The sequence below is a fragment of the Benincasa hispida genome, chromosome 12 (genome assembly GCF_027475165.1).
Source record: "Benincasa hispida cultivar pf3 chromosome 12, pf3_genome.v1.1, whole genome shotgun sequence".
NCBI classification, from domain to species: Eukaryota; Viridiplantae; Streptophyta; class Magnoliopsida; order Cucurbitales; family Cucurbitaceae; genus Benincasa; species Benincasa hispida.
The window spans coordinates 37,845,254-37,868,451 of NC_143489.1; the positions used below are offsets into that span (position 1 = coordinate 37,845,254).

General features: G+C 36.4%; 1 pseudogene; it reads left to right on the plus strand.

Moving 5' to 3' along the window:
- Positions 1-1,345: 1,345 nt before the first annotated feature.
- On the plus strand, positions 1,346-16,802 carry LOC120069393 (plastid-lipid-associated protein, chloroplastic-like; annotated as a pseudogene).
- Positions 16,803-23,198: the final 6,396 nt, after the last annotated feature.

Genomic DNA, 23,198 nt, shown 5'->3' on the forward strand with positions numbered 1-23,198 from the left:
AGAGAGAAAGAGGAGCAACACAAGGCAGTGGAACGCAAACAAAGACAAAAATCCCGCCTTGCGTCCGCTCAAGAAAAGGGCAAGGCAAACGTAGAGAGCAGCGAGCTTGCGTCGACCAGGAGGCGCCTAGCAACCAAGAAAGAAAATGATGATCTGATGATGGAAATGGGCTTCTTCCCTGCGTCGACGCCACTACCATATCTAATCATTGAGTAGTGGTGGAACATGGGTGGGAAACTTTCTGCCAATGTCCATCCATCGTTATTCCTGCAATAGTGAGGGCTTTCTATCATGGCCAGCTCCTTGACACCAAATATGTGGTGATCATTAAAGGGAGGGTAGTGTCGTTCAGTGCAAAGGACATCAATGAACTATATAAGTTGAAAAACCTCCCGAAAGCACCGGGTAACAAGTTAATTGATGATCCTGAAGAAGAACACATGGAGGATGCGCTGAAGGTATTAACACAATCGGGCACCAAGTGGTCAGTGTCATTAACAGGCATTAGAACCCTCGCCTCTAACAAGCTGCTCCAAGAAGCGCGACTTGGGTTTTATTTGGTGAAACGGTGACTCATCCCAACAATGCATGACAAAAAAATTTCAAGGGATCGAGTAATTTCCATATACTGCATAGTTCGCGACATTTCGATCGATGTAGGCCAGCTCATTGCGAAGCAGATTCGAGGTTTTGTTGGTCGTGTGAGAGGTCAATACTTCTTCCCGTGGAGAGGCAGAGAGGCATAGGCTACCCAATGCTATTGAATGCGCCGTAACCACCTATACCACCTAAACCAAATCTACTTCAATAACTGTCCAAGAACGATCACCGCAGAAGCAAACCCAAATACCCTTGGACCCTTTTCTTTTAATCATTCGTCCACCAAGCCCTCCAATAGAACCTCTTTCCCCTCTTCTCGAACACTTCACAAACCTCCTCCTTGCTCCTGATTCAAACCTCGCATCTCCAGTAGCGTCCCCCCGTCATCCATCTTCACCTCACTTTTCACCACCATCGCCACATGTTGATGACCCACACGGTTTAGGAGCAGGCCTCTCCGCTTAACCTCAAATCGATGCTGGTGAAACATCGACGGCGCAACCCACCATTGCATCCCTTGCTGCTGACTTAGCCGATATGTGAGCCTTCTTATCTCAACAACTCAACTTCTTTCGCCAAGTAATAATAGAGTTGTAAGAGAACAATGCAAAGTAGCAACACAACAATACAATGGTGCGACAGGCGATGGTTAATATTCAACATAACATCTTTACCATTCGCTTGAACCAAAGACAGATGGCCGAGCGCAACCATGAATACTTCAACTTCTTAACGGCATATCTGCATGGTCTCATGGTGCCTCCGCGTCTACAGCAACCTCTGCAATTTCAAGAAGCGCTACAACGAGCTCCTTCCCAGCATCCTCCTCATCAAGAGCCCCCGCCGTAACTCTAAATTTGGCGGTGCACCACCTTCTCCACAATTTTGCACTTTTTCTTTACGGCCATTCAATTTTTTTTTATATAAAAAGCTATACCTTGTATTCTTTTGTACATATTCACAATTTTATGTTGCGATATTTATAATTCTTTGTGTACTTAGATAAATTTTATACACCTGAGTAATTATTCTTTCCATATGCATTGGCCTCTTTACTTTTATCGTCCTTTGTCAATTTATTGCGGTAATTCTTTTCTTTTCTTTTGCATTGTCAAATTGCGCTGCCATGATGAGTAGTATGCATACCCTTAGCAAAATTTCTTTATACATTGCATTTTTGCCTAACACTTAGACAATTCATCGCAATAGCTCTACTTTACCTTCTTTATTACAAGACTCTGCTCAAACCTTCTTTTCAAAATTTTGACTAAGTGTTTTGTCTTTTCTATCCAAAACAATGCAATGAGGACCTTGCGCATCTCTAAATTTGGGGGTGGGGAAGGTCTGAGCAGATGCGATCAAGCGGATGCGGTAATATCAGGCAATTGCGTTCATCATCATTAAAAAAAAAATTCATAAAACTCCGCTGTCAGCGCAAGGGAAAATCCCAACCTGATAAGAGTTAAGTCGTGAAAAGAACCTGCTCGTAGTTGGATGTTCGCATGACACCCTGGGAACAAGCCAAAACAAAGGTAGGTTTCCAGGATCGACGCAATAGAAAAAAAAAAGAGAGAAAATAAGGATAAAAGAGACAACTCCTCTAACCAGCTAAAAGTAAAACTTGGCTGAGGATGAAGAGTTGAAGTTGAGATTGGTACGCAACCGAATTTGGATGCTCGCATGAAACTCGTGGGAGCAAGCCAAAACGAAGGGTGTAAGCATGATCAACATTCTCTATACAATGACGCAAACCAGGCCACCGCATAAAAGACGCACTTCGCTATTTTCGCAAGAAGAGGTAAAACATTCTTCTCAAAACTGAAGGGAACTTTGGGTGGAGGTTTGTTTTAGATAAGAATGAAGTAGAGCGTGTAAAGAAATGTTAAAGGATAGAAGGAACTTGTAGGGTTGAGAAATTTTGTAGAGGTGGAGCATTCGGAGTAGCCGATCGACGCAAAGTTAGGATAGGAATTGAGTTGAATTGCCTTAGTCGAAGATATGCTTGGGGACAAGCATATATCTAAATTTGGGGGTGTGATAACTTATAGAAATACAAGTTATTTATACCATTTTATTTAGATTATGCGGCAAAAAGAAGGAAAAGTTGCGTCGACAGTATAGAAATTGGCTTAGAAATATGAAAATTGTAAAGTTTCGTGAACACACCCGTTAACCCCATTGTGATGGTGAAATGGAATGTCCAAGTCTTTGTTTTCCAGGAAATAGGTCACCGCATGCGATAATTGCTCCAGGACAAAAATGAACAACGCATCCACATAGCATGCGGCAATCATTCAAGAACGAAAAAGAACAACGTAATTGCAACGCATGCGACGGTCGATCATGGATTCAAACGATCAACGCATTTCCACCACATGCGAAAATCGATAACAGATCAAAACAACTACACCGCATGCAGTGATTGATCGAAGACGAAGAAGAGCAACGCATTCGCATGGACTTCTGACAAGTGTACAGCTTTTCTGTTGTACAATTCTGACAAATTGATTGTGGAGCAAAGCGGACATTTCCATTACGCCATGGCAGGAATTATCAGACTTTCAAAGTGGGACCACTAATATAGAAGAAGCCAAGGTTTATAAATAGCTTCCTCGAATTCAATGTTGAGGAGGCTAGTCTGAAGAGACAATCCAGAGAAATTCGGGAGAACGGCGAGACAAGGCTGAAAGGTAAGTCTCTGAGCAAGAAATTCTTTCCATTCCCGAAGTAGAAGCTTTGTGCGAGAGGTCACTTCTACCTGGAAAGGAAGCCTGAGAGGGAAGCTTTCCACTCCATTTCATCCACACGCTGGCAAGCACAACGTCTTCGATTGGGATCTGTGTCAAGACATTGACATTCTTTCCGTATTTGTTCTTATTTTTCCATTCATCTACTGTGTTCATCTTTCTTTAACCTTTCATTCACAATCTGTATCAAACGCTGATCTCTAGATTTAATATCATTATCATCTCTCTGTTCTTTTCCATACATTCGTCATCCATTTTCTCCATCATGTATCACTAATCCCCTGGGTAAAAGGGAAGGATTAAGCGAATGAATTAATCCTTGTTAAGGAAATCGGCTGAGTTTAGCTAAAGCATGCTCGACGGCACCTTCACCTATGACAGCAGAAGTGAAGATGTTATTCCGCCTATTGAAAAAAGGTTGGAAGAAGGCGTTAACGAGAAGTATTTCCAGAGATGGAAACATCCTTGTGTTCATCACGTTCATCCCTTTTTCACCATAGACATATGGGAATGCGGCCGATCACTGAAAGGTGTAAGCCAAGGGAAAGCGGAACCTTAGTTGCATTATCAACAAGAATTGACGAACTTGTGATGTCCTTTCCCTCAACCCATTCTCTTTCTGATTCATTCACCAGACTTGCCACCGCATTCAACAGACACTTTTGCACAACTTCACAGCTAGTCCTCAACCTATATCATTAATAGCTTAGTCATTTATTTAATTACCGTAATTTACTTTATCGCACTTTACTTACCATCGCATTTTATCCTTTAATGCAATTTACTTTTCATCGCAATTTACTTTTCTGCAACCTAATTCATTATTCTTTATTATAACCGGTCATTTACCACATTAGTATCGCATTAACAACAACAATCCCCATGTTCGACCTCAAGTCAATCTGAGAAACTTGCGTTGGAATTATACTTGGTTCCAACGCAAGAAAACTTGTGACACGCACTACATGAATGCATACTATGAAGCATAGTATCATCATCGCATACACTTAGAACGTAGTATCGCAATATCTTTATCGCAAAAGAACTCGAGTCTTAGCGTATCATCATTCATTTTTAATAATATAGATAAGGAAACAAATTTCATCTATCAAGTTTTTGAGCGCATAGAGCATGAATCATTCATAAGCAACGCATTAGATAGACAAAGATAAATAAATTTTATTATTACAGCGACCGTACACAACGATCAAGCAAGTGGGAGATGCGGTTGTCTATCACATAGACAATATGCTTGATCGTTTAGGTGAAGTATACGATCGTGTAGTAAAAGTAAGCAATCGTCTATACGATCGTGTAGGAAAAGGTAAACGATCATGTAGGAAAAGGGTGAGCGATCATCCGAATGATCGCGTAGGAAAAACTAAGTGATCGTCTATACGATCGTTTAGTAAATACAATGAGTTAAACGATCGCTTAGTAAAAAGGTAAACAATCATTTAGATAATAGCACGTGACATCGTAATTGGTATGTGATCGCTTAACAATATCATATATGTAAGCGATTCTGCAGTCCCTATCATATAGGCATTGATTTTCTAAATGATGGCACTATCTTTTTCGCAAGACCCATGCACACCGAGATCAACACACCGTCTACTATTTATAATGTACTCACATGTTATTTAGAACGAAGAGGCGCCTTCCCATTTCCTTTATAACCGTCCAATGAATGTGATCTTATCATATGAATAACTTATAAATTAATATCATATATTAATTATAATATTTTTCCTCCACTAGATATAAATCATATTTAAATCCAATTTCCTCCAAATTAATGTATCTCATACATAAAGTTAATTATATCATATTTAATTAACTCGTCCAATTATATCATATATAATCGAACTCCCTCTTGTCAATTTGAACATTTCAAATTGACCCAAAAACTGACTCTCAACTTGTATCCAAGCTACCAAGGGGACCTTATGGATCTATGGCTCGAAGCTCCAATGGTACATGAATAGCTGACTAAACTCTTTAGTCACAATATCCACCATCTGTTAACTGCCAGGCATTCTACTAAAGACCGATAGTTGAACTCTTCTTGCCATAGATATATTTCTATGTCCATTGGATATAACCAATCATCAGTACGATGACCCTTCACAGATGCTCGTAACTACAGCAGGCCAATTTACCATTTTTCCCCTATAATTACATCTTCCTCCTTAAGTACCACTGATCCCTCTAATGAACAATACAACATAGTCCTACTATATGTGAACAACTCTCGGGCCATGAGAATGTGTGTGGCGCCACATCGTTCAAGTCCTAGAATCAACCCTTAAGGGAGCTATCTATCCACTTACCTCTGCCTCCAGGAATGAGTGAATTCCATCTTGTGAAGCTGAGTTCCCAGCTCCCAAATCAAACGAATCTCCAAAATGGTAGGTTTGAGTTGGCATTCTGGCCACTCGCACCCATGCAAATCAAAGGACCGCCTTCAATGGCAGGAGTTCCTAACTCACTCAGGATTGAGGTCATGTTACCTATGGTCATCCTAGTGAAGTGAAGTCTTAATTATGAACGGCGTTATATAACGAGATGTTAACACTTTGTGGCCAGGTCTTATACAAACTCTTTGTATAGGATGCCCCCGCTCGCATGTCCCCTATACGAATGATCAGGATCAGACCATCTGTGACAAGTCACAACATTTGTGACCATTTCACAAAGCGGACCACATCCGTATCATTACTAGGATAAGGTTTCCCTCCTATATCCATATACTACAGACCATTATGGTTATCACTCAAGACATGATCCACTTGTATGTCACCACATACATGTTTAAGTTACATATAGATAACCATGGATATTAAGTTTATTGGTTTGTGGTAAAATCTAAATGTGCAAAGTCAAGTAGTGAAGTAAATATCATTTATATTATACATCACAAGTGTTCGTACAAAGTTGTTTACAAACTACTGGACACGAGACTTTAGGGCACAAACCCCAACATTCTTAACTGAAGTCATGAAACCTACATCATTCCTAATGAGTAGGATATCGTCTACATATAACACTAGGAATACTATTGAATTGTTGATGATTTTCTTGTAAACACAAGGCTCATCAACGTTTTGGTCAAAGCCATAAGATTTGATTGCAGTATCAAACCTTATGTTCCAAGATCGAGATGCCTGTTTTAGTCCTTATTTTCGATGTTTGTGTTATCCCTATTTACTTTGTTTGTTGGAGTCATAGGAATTCTGTTCACTCAATTCAATCAAGAAGCAATTGATTTGAATATATTAGACAAATGGTTAACACCGTCTATAAACTTGTTACATGAAAGTTCAAAAGATTCTGAAAATTGGTATGGATTTGTTAAAAATGTAACTTTTTCTGTGAGTTTAGCTTCTTTCAGAATATTTATAGCATCTTTCTTCTATAAGCCCGCTTATTCATATTACAAAATTTGAATTTTCGTAATTCATTTGTTAAAAGTTTTACTAATAATTTTTTCATTACAAATCTTTTGCTCCTAACCTTGGGATATGAATCCCTCGGGTTGCACCATATAAATGGTCTCCTCAAGATTACCATTCAAAAAAGCAGTCTTGACATCCATCTGCCACATCTCATAGTCATAATATGAGGCAATGGACAGAAGGATGCGGATAGACTTAAGCATGGCAACAGGTGAGAAAGTCTCCTCATAGTCAACTTCTTCCACCTGGGTATAACCCTTTGCCACAAGTCTAGCTTTGAAGGTTTGCACCTTCCCATCAGCACCACGTTTCCTCTTGTAGATTCATTTGCAACCTATAGGTTTAACCCCATCAGATTGATCTACAAGGTCCCATATTGAGTTGAAGTACATAGACTCCATCTCGAGATCCATGGCTTTGACCCATTCATCTCTGTCAACATCCTTCATTGCCTTCTTATAAGACAACGGATCCTCAACCTCGCCATCAGCTACCATAGGCAGGATTTAAGTTAAACCCATATAGCGAACAAGTGGATTCGCAACCCTCCCACTATGTCGAGGTTCCCTAAAAAATGTTAGTAAAACTTTTTCTATGAGTATAGCTTCTTTCGGAATATTTATAGCACCTTTCTTGAAGTTTCAGTAGTGTCTTTGAAAAGTACACTCAATACTATTTTACTTTGTGGACTTTGATCCCTTATATGTTCCTCCTCAAAGAAGGTAGCATTTGTCGATACAAACACCCTATTCTCCTTAGGATCATAAAAGTAACTTGTTGGGATTGGTGTCTTAATTTTCCTGGAGTCTCGTAGTTTATAAACATTGTACACATTGTTATGAATAAAATAAGATTTATTTTATTTGCATTTACTCATATTCAATAAACAGAGATCCATGGTTATTGTATGTAAACTTAAGCATGTATATGAGATATACAAGTGAATCGTGCCTTAAGTGATAACCTAAAAGATCTGTAGTATAAGGATATAGGTGGGATACCTTATCTTGGTGACACTACGAATATGGCCCGCTTTGTAGAGGTTTTCAAATGTTGAGAACTACTACAGATGGTCTGATCCTGACTATTCATGTAGAGATATGCGAGTGGGGGTGTCCTAAACAAAGAGTTTATATAAGACCAGATCACGAGATGATTAGTCTCTTTATATAACGTCGTTGATACTTGAGACTTACATCTCACTTAAATGATCATAGGTGACATGACCTTAATCTTGAGTGTTTTGGGAACTTCCGTCTTTAAGGGTGATCCTTTGATTAGTATGGGTGAGAGTGACAAATTGCCAACTCAACATGCCTACCTTTTTAGGGATTTTTCTTATTAGGGAGCTGGGAACTCAGTTACAAAAGATGGAATTCATTCCTTCTCCAAAGAAGGGGTAAGTAGATAGATTGCTCCCTTAAGGGTTGATTTTGGGTCTTGAACATAATGGCCACAGCCTCTCTTTATAGAGAGGACTCAGTCATAGTAGAACTATGACTTATGTTCATTAGAAGAATCAGTGGTACTTAAGGAGTTAGATGTAACTATAGGGGAAAAACAGTAAATGGGCCCAAGTGTACTTACGAGCGATCTGTGAAGAGTTATCACATTGTTTATTGGTTGATATGGACACAGAAATATATCTATTGTGAGAAGAGTGTAGCTGTCGGTCTTTAGTGGAGTGCCCGACAATTAACGAATGGTGGATCCCATGACTAAAGAGTTTAGTCAGTTCTTCACATACTAATGGAGCTACAAGCTACAGGTCCATAAGGTCCTCTTTGTAGCTAAATGGATTAAAGTTGAGAAAATTCAATTATATATGATATAACTGGTGTGATGTATGAGATACATTAAGTAGAGGATTAACGTAAATATGATTTACATTAAGTACCATAAAATAGAAAAAGAACTATGGTTTATGTGTTTCATGAGATAAAATATTAAAACTCTAGGTTATAAATATAATATGGTAACTTGGTTATCATATTTATTTATAATAATATTAATTATTTGATAATTAATTTTTTTTCTCTAATAACCCATTGAGTGGAAAGTTATTGGTGGTTTTATGGTAACCGTGAGATAAAAGGAAAAATGTTTTCCTAATTTTAGGGTGTTGCCACTTTCGGAAAGTAATTCACAGAGAAAGCTATCAAGTGAAAGTGTTTCACTAAGCGATAGCTATAGAGAGACTAAACGATTGTGGAGTTTGACTATACGATAGTTTATTCAACTTATCGTAGCTAAACGATCGCGTGGCTTTGTCTATATGATAGACTGCCATTTACTACACGATCGAGAATATCGTCTATAAGATAGACAGCTTCCTATCTCCCATTTGCTCGATCGTCTACACGATTTTTGTCATCCAATCTCTTCCTCAAGCCAAGTTCATACAGAGCCCACAACTTCTGAATTCTCACAGCGAGAATACCAACGTAACCATTGTGGTGGTGTCCTCACTCAACTCGATTGTGTTCGAGGAGCTTTTATTTGTTCGTGTTATTCGTGTGGTGTTTGTTGTTGATCATGTTGTTGTACCGATTGTTGTGTTTGAGCATTGCTATTCTTGGACACTTGGAGACTGATCGAGGGAGTTTGAAGAATGTTTCTTCAATAATCTATCCCCTGATACTCTTATAAGCATGTTGTAATTTCTTGTTGTGCAACCTGTTAGTTTTCGTTCTTGTACTATAATTGTTTATGTTCAATTTCTAAAGAAATTTGGAACGATCCTTTCGCTGCTCATGGAAATCCTCATGTCTTATTTGACCTACTAGATGAACTTCCATCAACCTCCTGTTGATGTAGCAGGCCCTTCAATAACTCCTGTTGAAGTTTCAGTAGTGTCTTTGGAAATTTCACTCAATACTATTTTACTTTGCAAACTGTGCTCCCTTATATGATCCTCTTCAAGAAAGGTAGTGTTTGTCGATACAAACACCCTGTTTTCCTTAGGATCATAAAAGTAACTTCCTCGTGTCCCTTTGGGGTAGCCTACAAATAGGTACAGCCTCGATCGTGGTTCCAATTTCTTAGGATTAGCCTCTAGCACATATGCTGGGCAACCTCAGATGCGAAAGTGACGCAAATTAGCTTTACGCCCATTCCACAACTCCAAAGGTGTTCTGGAAACACTCTTGGAAGGAACACAATTAAGGATATAGGTTGCAGTCCCCCGAAATGAGTCTAGTAAGGAAGCATAACTCATCATCGATCAAACCATGTCCAACAGGGTTCTGTTTCTCCTTTCGATACACCATTCTGCTGAGGTGTACCAGGTGCTGAGAGTTGGGAAACGATTCCATGTTCTATCATTCCATGACCGTAACCAATTATTCTATAATTTATTTAATTACATATATAATCAATATATTCATAACTTATAGTTTTAATATCACATCTCATGCAATATATAAACCATAGTTCTTTTTCTCCCTTATAGCATTTAATAATAATTCCTCCAATTAATGTATCTAATACATTAAGTCAATTATATCTCATATAATTGATGTAATTTAATCATATCATATATAATCAAATTTCCTCTAGTTAATTTGAACACTTCAAACTAATCCAAAAATTGATTCTCAACATGAATCCATTTAGCTACCAAGGGGACCTTATGGGTCTATAGCTTGAAGCTCCAACGGTACGTGAATAACTGACTAAACTCTTTAATCACGATATCCACCATCCGTTTACTGTCGAACATTCCACTAAAGACCGACAGTTGCACTCTTCACGCTACAGATATATTTCTGTGTCCATTGGATATAATCAATTAATAGTACGATGACCCTTCCCAAATCGCTCGTAAGTATAGCCGGGCTAATTTATCGTTTTGCCCCTGTAATTACTTTTAACTCCTTAAGTACCACTGATTTCTCTAATGAACAATGTATCATAGTCCTACTATGAGTAAATACTTCTCGGGCCAAGAGAAGGTGTGGTGCCATAAAGTTCAAGTCCCGAAATCAGCCTTTAAGGGAACAATTTATCTAACTACCCCTAAATTCAGGAAGGAGTGAATTCCGTCTTGTATAGCTGAGTTCTCAGCTCCACAAGCAGACGAATCCCCAAAGTGGTAGGTTTGAGTTGGCGATCTAGCCACTCGCACCCCATACAAAAAAGACCCCACTCATAGGCATAAGTTCCCAACTCAATCAGGATTAAGGTCATGTTACCTATGGTCATCCTTATGAAATGAAAGTCTCTGTCATGAACGACGTAATATAGCGAGACTAAACATTTCGTGGTCCGGTCTTATACAAACTATTTTGTATAGAGCATCCCCGCTCGCATATCTAATACATGAATGGTCATGATCAAACCATTTGTAGTACTTTACAACACTTGTAACATCTACAAAGCAGGTCACACTCGTAGCATCAATAGGATAAGGTTTCCCTCCTTTATCCATCTACTACATACCATTTAGGTTATCACTTAAAGCACGGTCCACTTGTATGTCATCACATACATGCTTAAGTTACAACAATAACCAGGGATCTTAGTTTATTGGTTTATGGTTAATGCAACTAAAAATATCTCATATTGCAAAGACAATAGTGAAGAAAATATCTCATATTATTACATCACAATTGTTTGTTCATATACATGTTTACAAACTACTGAACCCTATAATATTTAGGGCATCAACCCCAACAGAGGGGATGTGATTGTCACGAAGATAGCTTCGGAGCAGAACGTTGTTGATCCGTTTATGAAGGCCCTCACGGCTACAATATTTGAGGGTCACCTGCAAAGTATGGGTCTATAGGACAAACCACGGCTGGACTAAGGCAAGTGGGAGATCTTGTACCGAGCGTGTTATGCTCTAGTTTATTGTTTTGTGTACTTGTATTTTATTATCTTGTACACCCCACTAGCTTCAGGACAAGTGGGAGATTGTTGGGGTTGATGCCCTCAATCTCGTAGGGTTCTATAGTTTGTAAACTTTGTATGAACAAACTTTTATGTGATTAATAATATATGATATTTTATTCACTTTGTCTATAAAATATGTGATATTTTAGTTGTATTAACCACAAACCAATGAACTAACATCCAAGGTTATCATTATAACTTAAACATGTATGTGGAGACATACAGGTGGATCATGTTTGGTAACCTTAATGGTCTGTAGTAGATAAATAAGGTTGCGTACCTTATCCTGGTGACACTACGAGTATTACCCGCTTTGTAGGTGTTACAATTGTTCTAAAGTGCTACAAATGATCTGATCCTAATCATTTATATATTCGACATGCGAGCGGAGATATTCTATAAAAGAAGTTTGTATAAGACCGGACCACTAAATGTTTTAGTCTCATTATATAACGTTGTTCATAATAGAGACTTTCATTTCACCTAGATGACCATAGGTAACATGACCTGAATCTTGAGTGAGTTGTGAACTCCTGCCGATGAGGGCGGTCCTTTGATTTGTATAGGTGAGAGTGGCCAGATCGCCAACTCAACAAGCCTACCATTTTGGGGATTCGTCTGATTAGGGAGCTGGGAACATAGCTACACAAGATGGAATTCACTCCTTCCCCGAAGCAGGGGTAAGTAGATAAATTGCTCCCTTAAGGGCTGATTCTGGGTCTTGAACAATGTGGTGCTACACCCTCTCCTGGCCCGAGAGAGGTTTAGTCATAGTGGGACTATGATCTATTATTCATTAGAGGGATCAGTGGTACTTAAGAAGTTAGATGTAACTACAGGGGCAAAATGATAATTTGGCCTAGTTATACTTACGAGCAATTTGTGAAGGGTCATCGTACTGTTGATTGGTTATATCCAATGGACACAGAAATATATCTATAGTGAGAAGAGTGTAACTATTAGTCTTTAGTGGAGTGCCCAATAGTTAACGGATGGTGGATAATGTAATTAAAGAGTTTAATTAATTATTCACATACTATTGGAGCTTCAAACTACAGGTCCATAAGGTCCCCTTGGTAGCTCAAAAGAATTTAGTTGAGAATCAGTTTTTGGGTTAATTTGAATTGTTCAAATTAATTAGAGTGAGTTTAATTATATATGATATAATTAAATTGATTCAGTTATATATGATATAATTGTTATAATGTATTTGATACTTTATAGTTTATTTGGGCGAAATAAATATTTGAATGGGATTCAAATATATTTTCTATGAATGTGATTCATAGTTGTTAATTTTAATATAAATATGATTTATATTAAATGTCATAAAATAGAGAAAAGAAACTATAGTTTATATTGTATATGATCCAATATTAAAACTATAGGTTATGTTTTATAGTTTAATATAAATATGATATGATAAGTTAGTTACCGTATTTATTTATATTATTTTATCCTTTTGAATAATAAATTCTTATTTTCTCTCCAATCACTTCAGCGAATGGTTAATTGGTTTTGTGGCAAAAAGGAATAAAAAGAAAAATTATTTTTTCTTCTTCTTCCCAACGAAAACATCTACACGATACAAGAGATTTTGATATACGATTGAGAGACTATAGAAACATTCTGTCTTCTTCAATCTTTTTCCTCCTCTAAACTCAAACAATCCCTCCTAACGAAAATAGTTAAAGCCCACCACTCCTTGGTTCTCACCCTGAGAATACCAAAGGCTCACTGTGGTAGTATCTCCGTTTGGTTCGTGAAGTTCTTGAAGAAGGTCTTCAAGTTTTTGCTGAGTTCGAGTCTGTAGACCATAGAGATTTACACGAAGAAAGGTTCTTCAAAAGTGATATTTCTTGAATCATTTTTCCTTGTAAAAAGCATGCTGTAATTTGTTTATGAATGCATATCTTGTATGTTTACTGTAAATTTAGTTTTCAATAAAAATGGAATTTGGACTATCCGCTTCCACTCAAGGATCTCCTTCAAAACGAGTTTCTTCATACTTACACTTAAACCTCGCTTCTCTAAAATATTTTACCTCTCATTCATTTAGTCGATTAAGTTTTTGGCCTTTTTGTCAGTGAACTTAAAGAAGTTTGTTTTGTTTTTTTTTTCGTATGTTACACAATGCGACCGTATTAACTCTATTTTCAGGAAACATCTGACTTTTTGTTGCTTTCTGTTTTGCAAGAGGAAGTTGGTGCATAAGAAGAAGGCCCTGCCTTTTTTAGCCAAATCTTGAGATAGAAAGAACCTTTTGCCGCAGGAGACAAGAACAAAGGCAAATATGCTGGGAGTAGAAAAAGTTGAGCACACAAGAGACCCTTGAAGCAACTTCATTTCTGCAACCTGTTCCATAAATGGTTTGCAGAAAAATGGAGATCAACGTCCATCATAACCACCAATACAACTTGTTTCACAACAAGAAAATCCCATATACATAGCAAATGATAGGGATAAAGCCATCAAGGATTATGCACCTGCATTCCAAACTTTAGACACGTGCATTCTAGATCCACCTATTGATGCACCCATATTTGAGATGAAGCCATTGATGTTCCAAATGCTAAACTCGCTTGGAAAATTCATCGGGCTACCTTATGAGGATCCCCATGAACAACGAAAACACTTTATGAAAATCTGTTATTTGTTTAAAGTTAATGATGTTTCAGAAGAAACATTAAGACTTAAGTTATTTCCCTATTCTTTGTCGGGAGATGTAGAAGCATGGCTCTATTAGGGTTGATTCTCTAAATCTTGTAGGTCTTATTGTTGTAATTGTATTGTATAAACAATTTATTTATCTAATAAAATAAAGAGGTATTTTATTTACCATTTAGTTGTATTTATCCATAAAAACCAATAAACTAAGATCTAGTATTATTTTCTGAAACTTAAACATGTATGTAGAGACATATAAGTGGATCATGTTTAAGTGATAACCTAAACAGTCTATATGTTAAGTTTTATGGCCTAAAACTCATAGATAGTGAATGTAATTAAATGATCGTCATTAATAAATAGTTATTAATGTTTTTATCAACAAGTGTTATTGATGTTTTATTTAATTTCACTACAAGAATTTTGGGCTTTAATGTCGGTTGGAAAAAGTGAAACCAGATGTATAATGTCGATTCTGTTTTTTTTTTTAATGCGGATCTTTAATGTTAGTTTTAAACCGACATTGTAGGTATACCTTTAAAAAAAAAACTCATCCCCCCCATTTTTTTTCATTTCCCACTTTCCACTCACCCTCCCCCCCAATTTTATTTTTCCTTTCATTCCCAGACTTCCCTATCTATCCCTTTTCTAAACCCTATTTTCCCCATCATCGACTGCTGCCGCTCGCCGTTCCTACTCGGCACATGCCATCCCCTTTCGTGCAACCTAGTGTCGTGCAACCCACGCTGCTGCACCCAATCGCCTGCGTCTCATCAACCGCCTGCGTCCATGTTGCAATTGTTGGTCGGAAAAAAAGATACACTGTTGTTCTGACCTTCCCCTGTTTCAGTCATTCCTTGCCCCTTTCAAAATGAGACAAGCCATAGTTACAATGGTAGATTACGCAACTCAAAGTGAAGAATCCAACACCTGCTTCTACTGAGGCTCTGACTCTGCTCAACGGCAAATGGATTCTCGCGTAAGTTCTCTTAATAATACCAAACTTGATACTAGTAACCTGGTTGGTTATTTCTCCAACAGTTGTTTTAATAACAGCTTCCTCTTTGTACTATATGATTGAACTTCGTATTATGAATCGGGAAAAAGATCCCGAATCAACGAAACCTAGTAATTTTTTTTCAGATGACTAAAAAGTTGGAACGAGTTTAATCGAATTTCTTTTCTGCTGACTAATCACATATCTCCCTTGCAAAGCTTCACGAATTTTTAAATATTGGCAGTAATTTCTTGTACATGTTGATCTTGAATATCATATTTGGACTTAGTATCGACCTACCATGTGGCGTTGTTACTTCAGCTACTTCTTGTTGGGCGAGTCATATTGTTCTGTGTTAAACTAGAATGTATGGGCCATTTAGAAAAGTTTGATTAAGTTTTGGTTTCCTTAATGGGATTCAGACTTGTGACTGAGATGACTGCAATTGTCCTTGCATCTGGTTTTGTATCAATTTCTTTGAATGTGGTCAGCTAGCCAAAGTTGCTAGCGTTGTTATGTTAAATCTTCACTTCACTAAACCTTAGAGGGAAATTAAAGGAGTCATTACAATAGCTTTTTACACTTGACAAACCCGCCTTAATTTTATATGGCTAGAGTTGTAATGTCTAGAGGATGATCATAACCTACTAAAACTTTTTTTGTCCCCTTTTTTTTGTCTTTTGTTGAAATCTATTTGCTGTCTATTACGTACTAGCAGATGATTGGTTGCAACAATTCTGCATTACAAAATTATGTCCCCGTAAGTTTCTTAATATGAATGTTTGGGGATGTAAGTACACATCGTTCTCGGGTATGTACCCACTGTTGTCTAGGAGTACATTTCCATTGGTCAAAGTGGAAGAAATTTCACAAACAATTGATTCAGAGAGCTTCACAATCCAAAACTCCATCCAGTTTTCCGGCCCTCTAGCCACCACTTCCATTAGTACTAATGCAAAGTTTGAAGTTAGAAATCCCCAGCGTGTACAAGTAAGCTAGAATCTTTCGGTGATCCGACAGTCTGAATGGTAAAAAAAAATGGATTTTCTTGTCCGTAGGTGCAATCTCAACTCTTTTGACTTTGTAATAAGCTAATATTTATTTTCACACTCAACTATTTTTCTAGATAAAGTTTGAAGATGGTGTCATTTGGACTCCCCAGCTAACAGATTCATTAGTTATACCAGAAAATGTGGAGTTTCTCGGATAGAAGATTGACCTTTCACCATTCAATGGCATCATATCCTCCATTCATGATACTGCTTCAAATGTGGCCAGGATGATATCGAGCCACCGATCAAGTTCTTAATCCCAAGCAGCAGTGCCGAGTCTTGGTTACTAACTACTTATCTCGATGAAGATCTTTGAATTTCACGAGGAGATGGTGGTAGCGTGTTTGTACTCATCAAGAAAGGCAGTGCTCTCTTATCTCCTTAAATATCTAGTTCAGGGAATTCATGGTTCTTTTTTATTCTTGTCTTTCTCAAAAACATAGTGGATTTATTTTGACATCAAATTACCTATAAAATGGACATCTCAGAATCTTGGAGTGGCCAAGCTTGCGCCCCATTTTAGATGAACCAAGTGCGCATAAATCTGTGAGGGATATGGACTTTAGGTGAGCCATGAAGTTGTCTATTGCTGGTATATTCTCAACGTATGGCAACATGTCTGTTTGTTTATTTCCTCACACAGTATCTATACAAATATTGTTATTAGGACATCTTTTCATACAATAAAATTTGTGTGTTCATATTTAATGGGTTACTCCGTGAACATAGTTCTTATCCCGATCTCTTGGAATTGTTATAAGGAAAGTGTTCACAACATCTTCAGATCTATGCATAAAGCATGATGGTATGGAATGTTGTGTAGACCATTTGACATTCACCTGTTGCTAGCAGAACTACATAAATAAACCATACAACATCAATTAAATTTGTTATCTATGACTCTGATTATGGTGTATGAAAATTTTGCAAGTATTTGTTGGCTTTTCTTCCCTCTCCTGGATTAATGACTTAGACGCTTAGTTTAATCTTGTTCTAGCCTAGACTCAGAGTTCTTGGCTTCTACTTCCAATGATGGATCAGTAAGAGTTTGGAAGACTGACGATGGAGTTCCTATAACTACTTTGACCCGGAGTGCGGTATGGTAGATATTTTTACCTGTTATTTTGTGTTTATTGCATTTTCCTCGTAATTAGTAACATGTTTATTTGAATTTCTAAGGATGGAACTAAACCATTTTTATTTTGTACCCGTCCAAACAGGTACGACTCTTTCAGAACTCATTATCAAGCTCCAATAAAAATGGTTTAGACATCAGTAATTGGAAAAGAATTGGGTATAAAAGGTTGCTGAGAAAGCCTGCTTGCATAATGTCCATCAGTTGAGATGGAAAATATTTGGCTTTCAGAATTCATAGCCTTTGGTTGCTTTTCGAGTGTTCATAGAAATGTTGGGAGGTTGCCTGAACGAGCAATTTCAACTAATGGTCGGGGGCTTGCATTTAGAGCTTGTGGAGATAGGCTTATTATTATTGGTGGACCAAGGGCCATAGAGGAAGGTTATATAGAACTCAATTCTTGGGTTCCAAGTGAAGGACCTCCAAGGTGGGATTTTCTTGCAAGGAAACCATCTGCAAATTTTGTGTATAATTATGTTGTGATGGGATGCTGAAACTTTAAAAAAAATTAAAAAAGACAAAAAACCAACGTGTTCTGCTATACTCTCCATTTAATGGTGTCTCCCACTTCAACTTGCAGATGAATTGCTCAATATGGGTTTGTTTTTTTTCTTCTACGCATGATTTTAGCTGATGAGTTATTTCCCATATTCTCTTCAGATATTTTCAACCACTGTGCAGGGAGGCATGGGGAGGAATCGATTTTACTCAAGATTTTATAGAAAACTTTCCATGGAAGGAGATCTTAAAAGGAAAAAAATTATATATATATCATTTATTCTCTCTCAAAGACTCATTTTTATTGCAAAGATTGATTTATTGTTAGGACAGTTATCATAGTTCCCAATAATTCAGTACAATAGAAATTCAAGGTGCTCGAGTTTGTAGTTTAGATTTGATTAAAGGTGCTCGAGTTTGTAGGTCGCACTATGGTAGTTTGTGGGTTATTCATGCACTATGGTAGTCTTTGTGACAACTTTTGAGGTTTGAAGTATATTGTAAGCTAAATTTGCTTATTGATGTATATGTTCTTGAAAAATTTCCATCGTCTTCGTTTCTCATATCTAAGTAACCAAGTTTCTCTTCTTCAAGATCTTGAAAAAGAAGATTCTCTCATTTATTCAACTATTGAGTTTTCTTGTTTTGCAGATGCAATAAAGGTGTAAATATTTGGTATCGCAACCTCTTTATGCTTTTTCTTGGGGAACTTTAGATCCAACACATTCATTACAAGAATTTTTCCTTGAATGTACCATTTATGCACATTCCCAATAAACATGGTTAGTTGAATATGAATTCTTATCACATTTTCACTTTCAATCCTTTGTCTTAAACTTTTTTGTTTGTGATCCTTTGAACAACAGTGGTTAGACAAAGATTCCTATAACTAGACACTGCTGAAGCTAGGGGGTGGTTCAAGAAGAATTATGAAGGGATCCATACTTACCAAGTGGAGAGAGACAGTAATCTCATAATGTTTGTAAAATCATAATGTTTGTATTACTTGTAATTTGTGTTTTCAAGGCCTGAATTATTGTACAGCCTTTTGAATTATAATTTTATAGCAAAATTTGTGGATTAAATGTAATATATTTACAATCCATACATGAATAATATGTCATAGCCACAACGTTCAATGATGATGTGTTATGTATACTTTTTGACCAAAAAAATGGATTCGGCAACGGAATTTTGAAAAAAATGGACAGATTCGGGCTTCAATGTCGGTTAATAATTTAAAAAAAAAATAGAGGCTTTAATGTCGATTGCAATTGACATTAAAGACCTTTAATGTCAGTTGGAAATTTCACTGAAGGTCTTTAATGTCGGTTGCAACCGACATTGAAGGCTGTGTTATTGAAGCCTTTTAATGTCGGTTTAAAACCGACATTAAAGGCAACGACATTTAAGCCCGAATTTCTTCTAGTGTTTTACCCTCATCCTAGGTTGTCTTATGAGTCTTGAACTGTATGTAGAGACATATAGGGATCAATGTTCAAGATACAGCCTAAAGGGTCTATAATATAGAGATAAGGTTGGATACCTTATCCTAATAACACTATGGATACGACCCACTTTGTATTTGATACAAATGCAGTGATCCAATCATTCGTGTAGGAGACACGCGAGTGGGGGTATCCTGTGCAATGAATTTACACAAGACCGAACCGCGACATAGTAACCACTAGATGTAACTCCGTTGACTAGTTGGGTTTCTATTTCAATTAGATGACCCAGGCAACTTAGTCTTACTCCTGAGTATATTATGAATCTTGTTCACGGGGGATTTTCCTTTGATTTGTATGGGTGAGAGTGCTTAGTTCGCCAACTTAACATGCCTACCATTTTGGGGATAAGACCGAGTGCACAGCTAGGAACATAATCATATAAGATAGATTTCACTCCTTCCTGACTTTAAGGTAAGTAGATGAATGTTCCCTTAAGTGGTGTCTCCGAGACTTGAACAAAGAGTCCAACCCTCTCACTGGCCCGAGAGGGGTTTCTGTTTAATGGTTGGACCATAAACAGGTTATTCATTAGAAGAGCATTGGTACTTAAAGATGTAGAGGTAACCCAGGGGTAAAATGGTAATTTGACGCAGCTGGTATTACAAACACTCATGAAGGGCTAACTTGTTGTTATTGGTTTATATCCGTGGTAATAGAAACATATATGTAGTGAGAAGAGTGCAGGTGTAGGTCTTTAGTGGAATGTACCCACAATTATCGAATATTGATTAATTTGGTTAATGAGTTTAGCCAATTATTCACATATTGTTGGAGCTTCTGATCTGCATGTCCATTAGGTCCCCTTCCTAGCTTGTAAAGGGTATTGAGGTAATTTGTCATTAAATTGAATTTGAAATGTTCAAATTCAGAATTGGGAATTTTTTTTAATGTATATTGATAAATTTTAATATAAAGTTTAATTTAAGACTTTATTATTAATTTTGGATATGATTCAAAATTAATAAATGAGAGAACGAAATATTTTAAAGGAGTTCAAATATTAATTTAATGAATAAGATTTATATTGAAAACTATATGTTAAAAATAATGTGCATTGGATGCGCATTAAAACTATAGGTTAAATGAGAGAAATGTTTTTTAATATGATTCAAATAGGAAATTAAATTAAATATGTGATATTTAATTAGATGATTAATTAATTGAAAAATTAATTAATTATTTAATTTAAGTATAATTTAATTTAATTTTGAATTTAATTAAATTGATTAAATCAAAACTATAGGTTAAATTTAATATACATTAGATGCATATTAAAATTATAGGTTATATGAGAGGAAATCATTTAAATATGATCTAAATGATCATTTAATTAAATATGATTTAATTAATAAATTTAAATTAAATTAAATTAAATTAAACAAATTAACTTCTCATTTTAGGGAAGTTACGAGAAAACGTGGGACCAATCCCACATTTTTCTCTCCCTCTCTCACCATCCCTCTCTCTTTAATAAAAGAGTTTTGTTTTTGTAGAGGGAGGAAGAGGCTCTCAAGCTTTGTATGTGTGTTTTCTTCTTCCTAAGAAAAGAAAGAAAAATTATTATGCGATATTCCTAAATCCCAAAAGAGAATCCCACAATTCTCCACAGTCTCAATTCCCTACGAGAATAGGGAGGTTTCCAAGTGGTGGTGCCCAATCCCAATTCAATAAAGAAGTTCTACAAAATTGTCAAAAGGTTTGCACATAGGGTTTCTTCCCCTGTATAATTAGTCTTTTTGGAAATTGTATGCGTAATCGATATTATCTTTGATTCCAATGTAAAATTGTTTTGATTTTAAATGTCAATTTGGAAGAAAAAAAATGAAATGGTTCTGTGTTTTGACTTCCACTGCGCCTTAAGGTTTTCATCCATTTAATATAATAGATGGATAAGGTTGGGTACCCTATCCTAGTGATACTACGAATACTATATGCTTTATAGTTGTTACAATTGTTGTAAAGTGTTACAAATAATCTGATCCTGATCATTCATGTGTATGTTGGGGCTGATGCCCTAAATCTACTGGGTCCTATAGTTTGTAATTGTAATGTACAAACATTTTATTTATTTAATAAAATATGAGACGTTTTATTCGAAATTTAGTAGCAGTAACCCAGAAACCAATAAACTAACATCCAAGGTTATCATCTGTAGCTTAAACATGTATGTAGAGACATATAGATGGATCATGTTTAAGTGATAACCTAAATAGTATATAGTAGATGGATAAGACTGGATACCTTATCTTGGTGACACTACGAATACAACCCGCTTTGTAGATGTTATAATATTTGTAAAGTGCTACAAATGATCTGATCCTGATCATTCATGTAGAGACAAGTGAGCAGGGGTATTCTATACAAAGAAGTTTGTATAAGGCTGGACTACGAAATGAATAGTCTCATTATATAACGCCATTAATATAGAGACTTACATTTCATTTGGATGACCATAGGTGACATGACTTGAATCCTGAGTGAGTTTTGAACTCCTGCCCATAAAGGTGATTCTTTGATTTGTATGAGTAAGAGTGGCTAAATCACTGACTCAATAAGTCTACTATTTTTGGGATTCGTCTAATTGGGGAGCTGGAAACACAGCTACACATGACAGAATTCACTCATTCCCTAACGTCTGGGTAAGTAGATAAATTACACCCTTAAGGGCTGATTTTAGGGCTTGAACAATGTAGCGCCACACCCTCTCTTGGCCCGAGAGGGGTTGGTTCATAGTTGGACTATGACTTATTATTCATTAGAGGGATCAGTGGTACTTAAGGAGTTAGATGTAACTACAGAGATAAAATGGGAATTTTGGTCCAACTATACTTACGAGCAATTTGTGAAGGTTCATTGCACTGTTGACTGATTATATCCAATGGATGCAGAAATATATCTGTAGTACGAAGGGTGCAGCTGTCGGTCTTTAGTAAAGTGACTGTCAGTTAATGGATGTTAAATAATTTAATTAAAGAAGTTTAATTAATTATTCAAGTACCATTGGAGCTTCAATCTTTAGGTCCATAAAGTCCCCTCTGTAGCTCAACCTGGATTTATGAGAATCAATTTTGGATTAATTTGAATTGTTCAATTGAAGGAATTAATTATATGTGATATAATTAACTTAAATTAATTATATATGATACAATTAATATAATGTATTTGATACATTATAATATAAATTTTGTTTGGGAGGAAATAAATATTTGAATATGATTCAAATATTGATTATGTGAATTGGATTCAAATAATTAAATATAGTATAAATGGGATTTATATTAAATACCATGCATTAATGAGAGAATTAAAACTATAGGTTATATTATATTTGATGCAATATTAAACTATAGGTTATGTGTTATATATGATATAACATATAGTTATATATATATATAATAAGTTAGTTATTATATATATATATATGTATTAAAATTAATTAATTTTAATTTTAATATTAAAATTAAAAGGAGGGAAATAACTTCTCTCCCCTTAATTCTCTCTTCATCTCATGTAGTGAGTGGAGCGGTTGGGGAGAGATAATCTTCTTCACAGAAGATGTGTGATCGAGGCTTTTCTGCGTTTTTTTTTTTTTTTTTTTTTTGTTCTCTCTCAATTTTTATTTCCCAAAAGTCTTCTC